This window comes from Athene cunicularia (genome assembly GCF_003259725.1).
Source record: "Athene cunicularia isolate RWA chromosome 3 unlocalized genomic scaffold, athCun1 chr3_part1, whole genome shotgun sequence".
In the NCBI taxonomy this organism is placed as follows: domain Eukaryota; kingdom Metazoa; phylum Chordata; class Aves; order Strigiformes; family Strigidae; genus Athene; species Athene cunicularia.
In genome coordinates this window covers 118,297,029-118,306,763 of record NW_020799097.1, presented here as the reverse complement: position 1 = coordinate 118,306,763, position 9,735 = coordinate 118,297,029, and the positions used below count along the sequence as shown (strand labels likewise).

The 9,735-nt window shown below is 39.4% G+C and overlaps 1 protein-coding gene across 1 annotated transcript in view; it reads left to right on the top strand.

Moving 5' to 3' along the window:
* Window positions 1-9,735, top strand: part of PAK5 (p21 (RAC1) activated kinase 5) — an 82,583-nt gene that overhangs the window by 22,265 nt on the left and 50,583 nt on the right. The window contains exon 2 of the mRNA XM_026845476.1: window positions 7,089-7,165. The gene's annotated coding sequence lies outside the window, so the exon portion shown is untranslated. The remainder of the gene's footprint in view (window positions 1-7,088; window positions 7,166-9,735) is intronic.

Below are 9,735 nucleotides of genomic sequence, written 5' to 3'. Positions count from 1 at the left end.
CTATATTTATCCCCTATCCCCCTTTTTGGTAGTATTTAGCCTAAATTATCCTATATAAAAATGAAATTGACAATTTTATGCTTGAAATTGTATACGTTTTTTTAGAAATAGATTTTTATATATCATCTATATAATAGATTTTTTTGCTCTACACTTCTCTGCTAACATTATTGGAATGGGTAACAGGTATTTTCAGAAGTCTTTCTAAAGACTTGTTAATTCAGATCAGAGCATGTTCTGAAAAAATACAGGGTGACTGACATTCTACTTTTTCTATTTTAGATAAGTATATGGTAAGTAATAAAAGATTTGAGAACAGAGAATCGTTTTTGTGGTTAGTAATTTTACTTCAAGTTCAGTTAAATTGTTCTGTGAGATTAATATCATGCTTGGTATGAAGTGACTAAATTAAGTGTATTTTGCTTCAATTCATGGTTTAAAAGAATAAACTAGTTATTGATTAAATCTACTATTTCCATATATTATATAGTTCAAGTACATATTATACTTTATTTCAAAAAATCCATGTTGGAATCACTTGAATTTTTACTATATAGTATTTGGTGATGAGTCAATGGTTTGAGTAATTTTTCCATAAATATTTGAGTTGTTTCTACTCCTGGTATATCTGCTTTGGGAAAGGTCTAACACTGAAATAGCATCTTAAAAAAATCCAAATAAAACCCATGTGAATTTTCTTCAGGAAGTACATGGAAGCCAATGTAATTAAAACATAGAAACACATAAATACAACACTGCATTATAGAGAAAGGTAAATGTTATGGTGAAACCAGTGTCAGTAGGAATAAATTACTCAAAATTTTAATTCTTTCATTTGGGAAGTTACATCTTCACTTTGGTTTGCGTCAGCCTGGATTTCATTTATCTATATGTGCTTGTTTAATTACTTTGTGTAACTGAGAACATAATTGGGCCTCTTTTCTTTTAGATTTCAAATCGTATTAATCATCGCTATTTCTTTAGTGTCAGTTATACCCTTACCCCTGTCTCTTATACACATCTATCTGTAATTTCCTTGCTCTGATTATTACCAAGTGTGGAAGCATTTGCCTCTGCACATGTGATGGATGCCAGTGGCACTGGAAAGCTGTCATCAAGAGGGAAAGAGAAAAAAGTCTTTTCTTATGTTTCCTGGAGCAGAGTTCAGTGGAGCATTTCAGATGCTTGCATTCAGATTATTGCTCTTCTGCTTTGCCTGTAACTCGCCTTTTGCCTCTGAATTAGAAAACTACCTATTAATAAGCTGATAGGCTAATAGTGATTTTACATGTTAAATGGTGTGATTGTTTCATCCCAGCGGGATTTGGATGCTTTCAAGTTTGGACAGCTAAAAAAAAAAAACATATATTGCTAATTAAATTAGACTTTATTTACAAATAATGCCTCAGAGATTTTCCAGGTCTTAAATTTCCATCTTTCCTTTTCTGCTGAACATAAATTTTGCTGGATTCAGAGTAGGTAATGTGCAGGTCAGCCTTTGTTGAGTCTTACAAAACGTTGGCTCAGAAAATGTTGATGGAGGGACACGGTTTAAGTTGCTGAGACTTTGGTTTCCATTGCGATGTGGGAGACAGTGGCAGCAAAAGGGAGGGAGGGAAGCAACATCTCCTCTAGCCTCTGTTACAAGGAAAGGGAATAGGAAATTAACCTTCTCAGATAAAGTCAACCGTGTTCCCACTCTCCCCTGCTTTTCAATGTGCTGTCACCTATATATAGGGTTATTTTTCCCATCCTGCTATCACTAGAAGGAAATAGAGAAGAAAGTGACTATTTCTAGGGTCAGAGTCCTCCCACTGAAGCCAACAACAGTTGCCTTAGGACCCAAATGATGCTCTAGAAAGCCCAAGACTGGTGACACAGCTCTACACCAGAGAGAAGATAAATGGCATTTGAAGGTGGCTTTCAGAGAGGTAAAAAATATACAGCAGTGAGTACCCGGCTCTGCTCTCATCAGGTATGCAGCAGCAAGATTTGCCCTAATGTGTCTGATAGTGACACTTAGGATGAAGTCTGAAGCTCTTTGAATTGTGGAGTTTCTTTTGCATTTTGAAACTCCTTCCCCCTAAGTCAAACTCTATAAAAGAAACAGTAACACCAGGCACCCTAGTAAATATAATTTTTTTTCATTTCTCCGTAAATATCTAGCTGCATGTTTGGCATTTAAAAAAATTAATCAATATACTGAATTGAACTGATGTTGTTAAATGGCACCATTAAAGGCTGCATGGCAGCTCCACTGCAGATACAGCTTTTCCAGCCTGAGCCCCCGCTAGCAAGAGAGAAGCAGCTCACATGGACTTTGCACTGATTTATTCATATCACAGCTCATATGTGGGCGAGCTGAGTCTTCAGCTTTTGGCGTCCTGAGCATTGGTTACTTTCAAGGACACACCACAAGTAAGAAACACAGGGGGACGAGATGATGTTATTTCCATTTAAAACATTCAGCCTATATGTAATAAGGAGAAAGAATAGTTATAATAACATGGTTGATTACCGTCAGAGTACTAAAAGGGAGTTTTACTGGAAAAGGTATTACACAGCCCACTGTGCTTTGCATAATCATTTTAAAAGCCATTCAGGACATTTTCCTGCCTTTATCCTAAAGAAGCTGGAAGTAATTTAGAAAACCAGGGTTGTCAGTAGGGCTGAACCCAAGGCTGGTCGCTGCATGCAGTTACACGTGCTGGAGTGGGTGCACAGGGTACAGCCAAAGGCTGAGTCAGCGCATGCATGGAGTGCAGAGACTAACTTACAGGGATATATTGTAAATATGTTACTGTCGTTTGTGATGTCTCAAATAATTTGAGCATCATGGCTGTCTTAAAACCATATTTCTAAAGCCTTTATATTGCCTCATGAGGCACACAGTAAGTAAGTAATCTCTGATGCCCACCCAGAGCATGGACAATTTTTAGATCAGCTGAATCAGGAAGTACCAGGGAATGAATTTGAATCATATGTCCAAAAATTTGAGGAAAAACCTAAGTTGACATTTGAGAGGTTTTACCTTAAATAGCTTGTAAGTTTCATGTTATTCCATATTAAGAACAAAAGGAAAATGGTCAAAATGAAATGAAAGATTTGGTAGGACAATATTTCATTTGACCAGAAACAATAATTTTGTTCCCATAAGAAAATATTTCCATGAGGATCTGAACTTCTTCTGCACGCTTACTTCTTATCTCAGACAGCAAATTTTGCATTGCCTTTTTTCACTAAGTGCTAACTCTGCCCTCCACCACCCCACATAACTATGTGTTTCCTTAATGCATTATTTTGCAGTCACTTTCCCTGCTCATCTTTTGATTTCCCAGTTGTATAAGCAACTTTGTTAGAATCGTTCCTTAATGAAGTAGGGAATGATTGAACAAACAAACCTCTCTGCCACTGGAAACAGTGGTGAATGCAACCAGAGTAGGCATGCAGAGATGTCTTTTTTAAAAAAAAAAAAAGATTATTTTCTAATTGATGGTGTATTTTTGCTGCTGAGACTTTATGAAGGACCTGTATTCCCAGATGCAAATATGCTCAATTTGTGTTTTCCTGGGAAATAAAAAGAGGGCCCAGGGTCTCGTGGGCCACCAGCACCATTTCCTTGTGCAGGATGGGAGCCATGGGCCATTGACAGCCAAGTTCCTCACCTCTGTGCAGGCTCAGCATCTTCCCCTCTGGAATAAATAAGATTTCTCAGAAAACACTTGGAGAAGATCTTGCCTTCTGTCACAGACTCCTTGTTACGATGGCGTTTTCTCAACAAAGCAGCCTCCTTTGGAGCTGCTTGCAAAATCAGTTGGTGCGACCTGGGAAGGGATGATGCAATGTTGTTCAAGCAGGAGCATTTCGTCTGGGAGAGAAGTGGTGTTTTGACATAATTGTCTAAAAGTTTGGAAGCTGAACCAGCTCATACACATGGTCATCTGGCAGTTTCTCTTGGTGTTTCCAGACCAAGCTTTCTGGGTGTCATCTTAGGTGGTCATGTAGTCACCTGGCAACCTCCTTTTCTTGTTTTTTTGAGAGGCTGACAGTATCATTTTGGACCATTTCAGATTAAACACTTCATCCTGGAGAGGCAAAACATGCCCTTCCCAGAAACAGCATATGAATGACCCACCAAAATGCAGTGATTCATTTGTGCACATCCTTCTTCCAAAGGAAGGAATCAGAGCTGCTTTCTGTTGCAACATCATCTCTTGGGAGGTGGTGGTGGTGGTGGTGGTGGCCACCCGAGATGCACTAACCTCTCCAGCTGCTCAAAACCTACCTTATCTGTGGTCAAAAGAACATTTATATTTTTGTAATTTAAAATCTGGTAAACAGTAAAAACCTCACAGCAGTGTTCATCTTTCTGGATTTCCATTGATTGCCCGGAGATAAAAATGTGTGGGGTTTTTTTATTGCTTACATTATATTACTTTTTTTGTTTACTTTTCTGTGTCTGGTCTCAGAACTTTCACATTGGTTTCATAGATACAATACAAAGGGTCTCCCATTTCTCCCCACAATCTGTGTATCCTATTTAAACAGAGAACAGGTGAGAGCCATCACTTCCAAACTGATGTCTGGAGATGGCAAAATACAAAATCTGCATGACAAGGTCACTTAGCTCTGAAAAAATTCCTCACTTGCAATTGTTGATTGTTGTGGATGATCCAAAGGGAGGAGAACTGAGCCGGCATCGCTTCATAAACATTCTGTGTTCTGTATAAAGAGCTTATGGTAAACTTTCTGAAGGAGGTAATAAATAGTAAGCTCTAGCACACCCTTCCAAGGATCAGTTCTCATTTTTAATACGGAAACTGAGTATTGCATGACAGCAGCTCAGCAGATAATAGGATAAGAATTGACTTTAAAACCAGTTTCTCAGCATAATGCAGAGTGGGAAAAAGACAAGACAATATGTAAGGAATACAAACTTAAAGTAGGATCTATACATTTGCATTTATTGTAGACTACAGAAATACTTTTCCTTCAGTTAGAATGATACAGAGCAAAACCTGATACTGAGGTAGGAAACCCACAGTAATAACAACACGTGTGATTTTCATCTTCCGGGCACTTGCTGTGGATAATGTTAATCTGTAGAAATGTTTGTTTGCATTTTAAAGATATTTTGACATATCAAATAATCTGATTTTGTTCCATTTCGTGGTAAACACAGGTCAGAAGATGTGTTTCATCCTAAAGAATATTAGAGGTTTGCCATTAATAATGCATTAGGAGGCATTTGCTTCTGTTGATCATTCACTGGAAAGCAATCTTTAATATAAACGTTATGGTAATAGAGCGATTCCTGAGAGCCAGCACAGCCTGTATTGTTTTAGAAGTAAAATAAGAGATGCAGTTAATATTATTGTAGAAGAAAATCAGCGTACTGAATGCAAACATACCAGTGAGGATTTATGGCAGGAGGTTGGCTCCAGAGCCCCCATCTTGCTATTGTGTCTCAGTTCCATGTGATACTGTCACAGGCACGTGTCCCCTTCTGGTCCCCTCTGTGCTCGTCACCATCTGCCCTGTGGTACTTGCTGGGTGCTGTAAAATAACCAGTGCTAGGGCAGGCACCCCCCTAGAGCCCCTCCTCGCTGCGGTTTTGGTATCTTCATGGATGCGACCAGCACAAGGTAAATGGATTTTAAGACCTAGAAACCATCATGCGTCGTTTTGTTAAAGTGAAAGCTGCTTTTTACAAATTATGAGGATACATCACTAGTAAATACAGGGCACTTGTGAGGATCAGTGTGGTTTTGTGATTAGTCTTCCCTGGGAGTTTTAAAAAATCCCAACCACAGCCTAACTAACACGCTGCGGCCATCGGTATGTTTGTAATGCCAGCTTTGCAACTACCATTAAGCACTGGGGAGGAAACTCAGTTTCAGAGGGTTAAAATTAAAGCATTACATATGCAAAACCGAAACAAGACATTTTAAGGTCCCCTTCGCTGTGCTACAAGTCAGTGACAATCCATCTATTCCACTGAGGCTTTGCCAGCAGGCCCCATTGAGGTTGTGACCCAAAATGCAGAGAAGGTGTAACCTAGACTGTGATCGATCAGAACAATTTTCCAAGTGCTTTTCAAGCACTTTGCTCGGTCCTTTCTCTTGACAGATGTAGGATTTCATATCCTTGCAGTTCTTATCCTACAGTCACCCCAACCTATAGCAACGTTGATATTTACCAACACTAATATTCAGAATTAAGTAATAATGTTTCACAGGTTTTGATATTTCCTGCAGGCTTTCCTGATCTCTGCTCACTGTTTTCTCTACCGATATATCATCACTTTCATTCTTGATAGTCTTTCCTTTTACTGAATATTTTTTCCTAATTCAACACATAGATATAGAAGAGCTGTTTCAGACACAGAAATACAGTACCTACATCCTTTATAGTATAGAACTTTGTATTTTAAAATATTAATAATAATATCAAATCGGAAAAAATATTACAACTCCTTTGAAGTTTCAGAAATAACTTGAGAGTTTGGGTCTCTCATTTAATGGGTGCCTGATTTAATACCCCCTCCCTGTGGGTGTCCAGCATAACCTACAAAGTTAATACCATTAATTATCTTAAGCTGAGCACCCAAAGGACTGTTTGCTTCTGCAAGCCTAGAATCTTTTCAGTTGCTAAGGATAGAAATTATTTGAGTTACCTCCAGGGGTTAGTGGGGTTTTTGGTGTTTAATTTGCCTAGAGCTGTTGTGGACTCATTCACTGCAGGAACCTCTGTCTGTACATTGGTATATATGTGTGCATGTGTATAAGATAATAGAGAGTGACTGGCTGCAATACATGCGTTTAAGCTACTCAGCTGAAAATTACTGAGCATTAAAATCCACTGGGAATCACGAGACCTCTGAATTAGGAAAGCACATGTCAGTCAGTGTGTGGAAATGAGTCCTCTTACAAGAGTAGCTTTCAATAAGAAGAATGAGTATTGTTCCCTAGAGTACATCAATCCTAGTTTGGCCACTCTGTACCAGCTTTTACTATTTCTCTAGAAGCATGCGTTGCCTTTTGTTACTATTTTTTCCTGTATTTTGTTCCATTGTGCGTTTTTATTAGATATATCTCATGAGCCAGCTATCAAGAGACACCCTACTGTGCTGTGACGAATGAAGGCATTTTCAACCATAAACAAGGTATTGTGGGATTGAAAAGAAACGTGGACAGTGACAAGTCCTGGACAGCTTGTAATTGTTAAAATGTATTTTTATTATGTTGTGCAGTGACATGGGAACACTGAAAAACTGGCTGATTTGACCTAAGGTTGAAGTGAGCAGAATGCTGCAGGGTAAATGAGGGACTTTGAGAAGGATAGCGGTTTTGTGTTTATTGGGTGTAGTCTAGTCCATCAGTATATGTTTTTCCATGATTAAAAACTGTATTTTGACAGTGTTTAAATGACATAGGAGCCTGTCCCATCTCAAAAAAATAGAAGGCACCTTGAAATCCATGGGAATAAGTCAATTCCTATTGACCATCAAGCTTTTTTGTGCCTAAAACTCATGTGGGACTTAGTTTGGAAAAACTGTATGTTCACAGGTGTTTTTCATCAGTGACACTTTGCATTTGGAAGAGTTTAGCAGGGTGATAGAAGACTCTCAGAACTTGGGCTGTATGGGCTGACTTAGTTAATTCAGGATTTGTAGATCCTTTTTGTTGCTGTCAGAGTCAGTGTTTAAAATCAGCTTGATTCATTAGTAGGCTATGTCAGAACATTTTCTAAGGGTTTATTTTATTGTTCCAAAATTGAAACGCTCAGATTACAGTTGAGAAGAGCAGAGAGTTAAGCAGGGATCACAGGAAACAGAGTCTCTAATTAGATGGATGAGCCAACCGGGTGTTCTCCTGCATTTGCTGTTGTCCATCCACATGACAAAAGAAACAATATCCTTTCATGAGGTCTGAAACTACCTTGTATCTGCAGTAGTAATGAGACCTCCCTCTAGTTAAGACCAGTAAATGAATGAATAAATGCAAGACGTGACCACAGGACCCACCTACCTGTGATTTGAATGTGCTCTGCAGGCAGCTGCCCCCCAGTTCCCGGGTGCCCCCTTGTTCATCTCCATCCTGTACATCCAGAAGGATCCTCTGGGAGTTAGGGAAGTATTTAGGCATATCTTATCTGGGAAGTCAAAAGGTTTTCTTCTCTGTCCTAGAGTCACAGTGGTGTATCAGGCCTGATGTGAAACCAGTGAGTTTTAAGAGCCTTTCCATTAACTTCATCAGCTTCTCATTCATTCACCTGTTTTTCCAGGTATAGCTGCTTCTTTCATTTCCCGAAAAATAGGGTAGCATTCTCTGTATTTTCAGTTAAAAATAGAAAAATAGAGGTAAATTCTTTTTAAAAAATGTATGCCCGAAATCAAGGCACGCTTTTTTTTTTTTTTTTTTTTTTTTTTTTTTTTTTTTTTTTTGCAAAGGAAACACTCTGATTGCAGCCAACAGCAGCGAGTCCTCACTGAGAAGCTTTGAACCATCCTTAAAGCAAACAAAAAGGAAATACAAAACTATTGTTGTTGCTATTCCTTATTAAAACAAAAAACAAAAACCACAAAAAACAAAACCAAAAACCACAAACCATTTTCCTCATTTTTTTGGCTATATAGATACATAGATACGCATTGGTCTCTTTCCCCTTGCTTCAGCAGCTGGTAGTTGCATCAGTGTGAGCTGAAGGAGAACCAACATCATTTTTATCTCTCAGAGTATTTCTTAGAGATTTATGCTGCCATCAGTCCACACCAGGCATTTGCATTCTCCTCGAGATTGAGTATCAGCCCTGCTCACATTTATCTGGAGAACTGGCTATGCAAGCTGGCTTGACATGTTAATTTAATTTGTTCTTCTCAATTCGTACTCTTTCATTTATGATCAAATATCAGGAAAGGTTACAATTAATCAGAGCACGGGAACAGAAGCTGGCAAAGCTAATGATGTATTACTGCATTTTGGTTGCTCCAGAGGGGAATAATTGAGGTCCTTTTGCTACAGAAAACTATTATTAGAAAGTAAAATTATCGAAGGAAAGCGACCCACACCCATCTCCCATTTTGCAATCTGTATTTCTAACAGTTTTCTTAAAAGTTCTTAAAAATGAGGCATTTTATTAACACTCGTGGCTGTAACCAGGATTTTTGGCTGTGTGACTGCCTTGGGGCAAAATGTGCCTTTTCACAGGGCACTGTAGGGTTTGAGCCCTCGCTGCTGCCCCCTGCTCAGGGCTTGCAGATGATACTCAGTGTGCATGAAGGCAATTTTCAGATGCTAATAGCATGCCAGTCCCCGAGGGAAAAGGGCTCTGCTGCTGCTTGCTCAGCAGAGGAACCACAGGGAATCCCTGCAGAAGCAATACAGGCTCAGGGAGTTAATGTGGTGTGCGCTTCCTAATTGAAAATGAACTAATTGCTGTTTGTTTAAAAAGCAAATGTGTTGCTGGGCTGAGACAGAGGATGAACACCGAGCCTCTCTGAAGGGAATATATATGTTCAGCTCTGGGGCCCCCAGCATAAGGAGGACATGGACCTGATCAAGTGGGTCTGGAGGAGACCACAAAGAGGATTGGGGAGCTGGAGCACCTCCCCTGTGAGGACAGGCTGAGAGAGCTGGGGATGCTCAGCCTGGAGAAGAGAAGGCTGTGGGGAGACCTTAGAGCGGCCTCCCAGGACTTAAAGGGGCTACAGGAAAGCTTGGGGGGAGGGGTGGT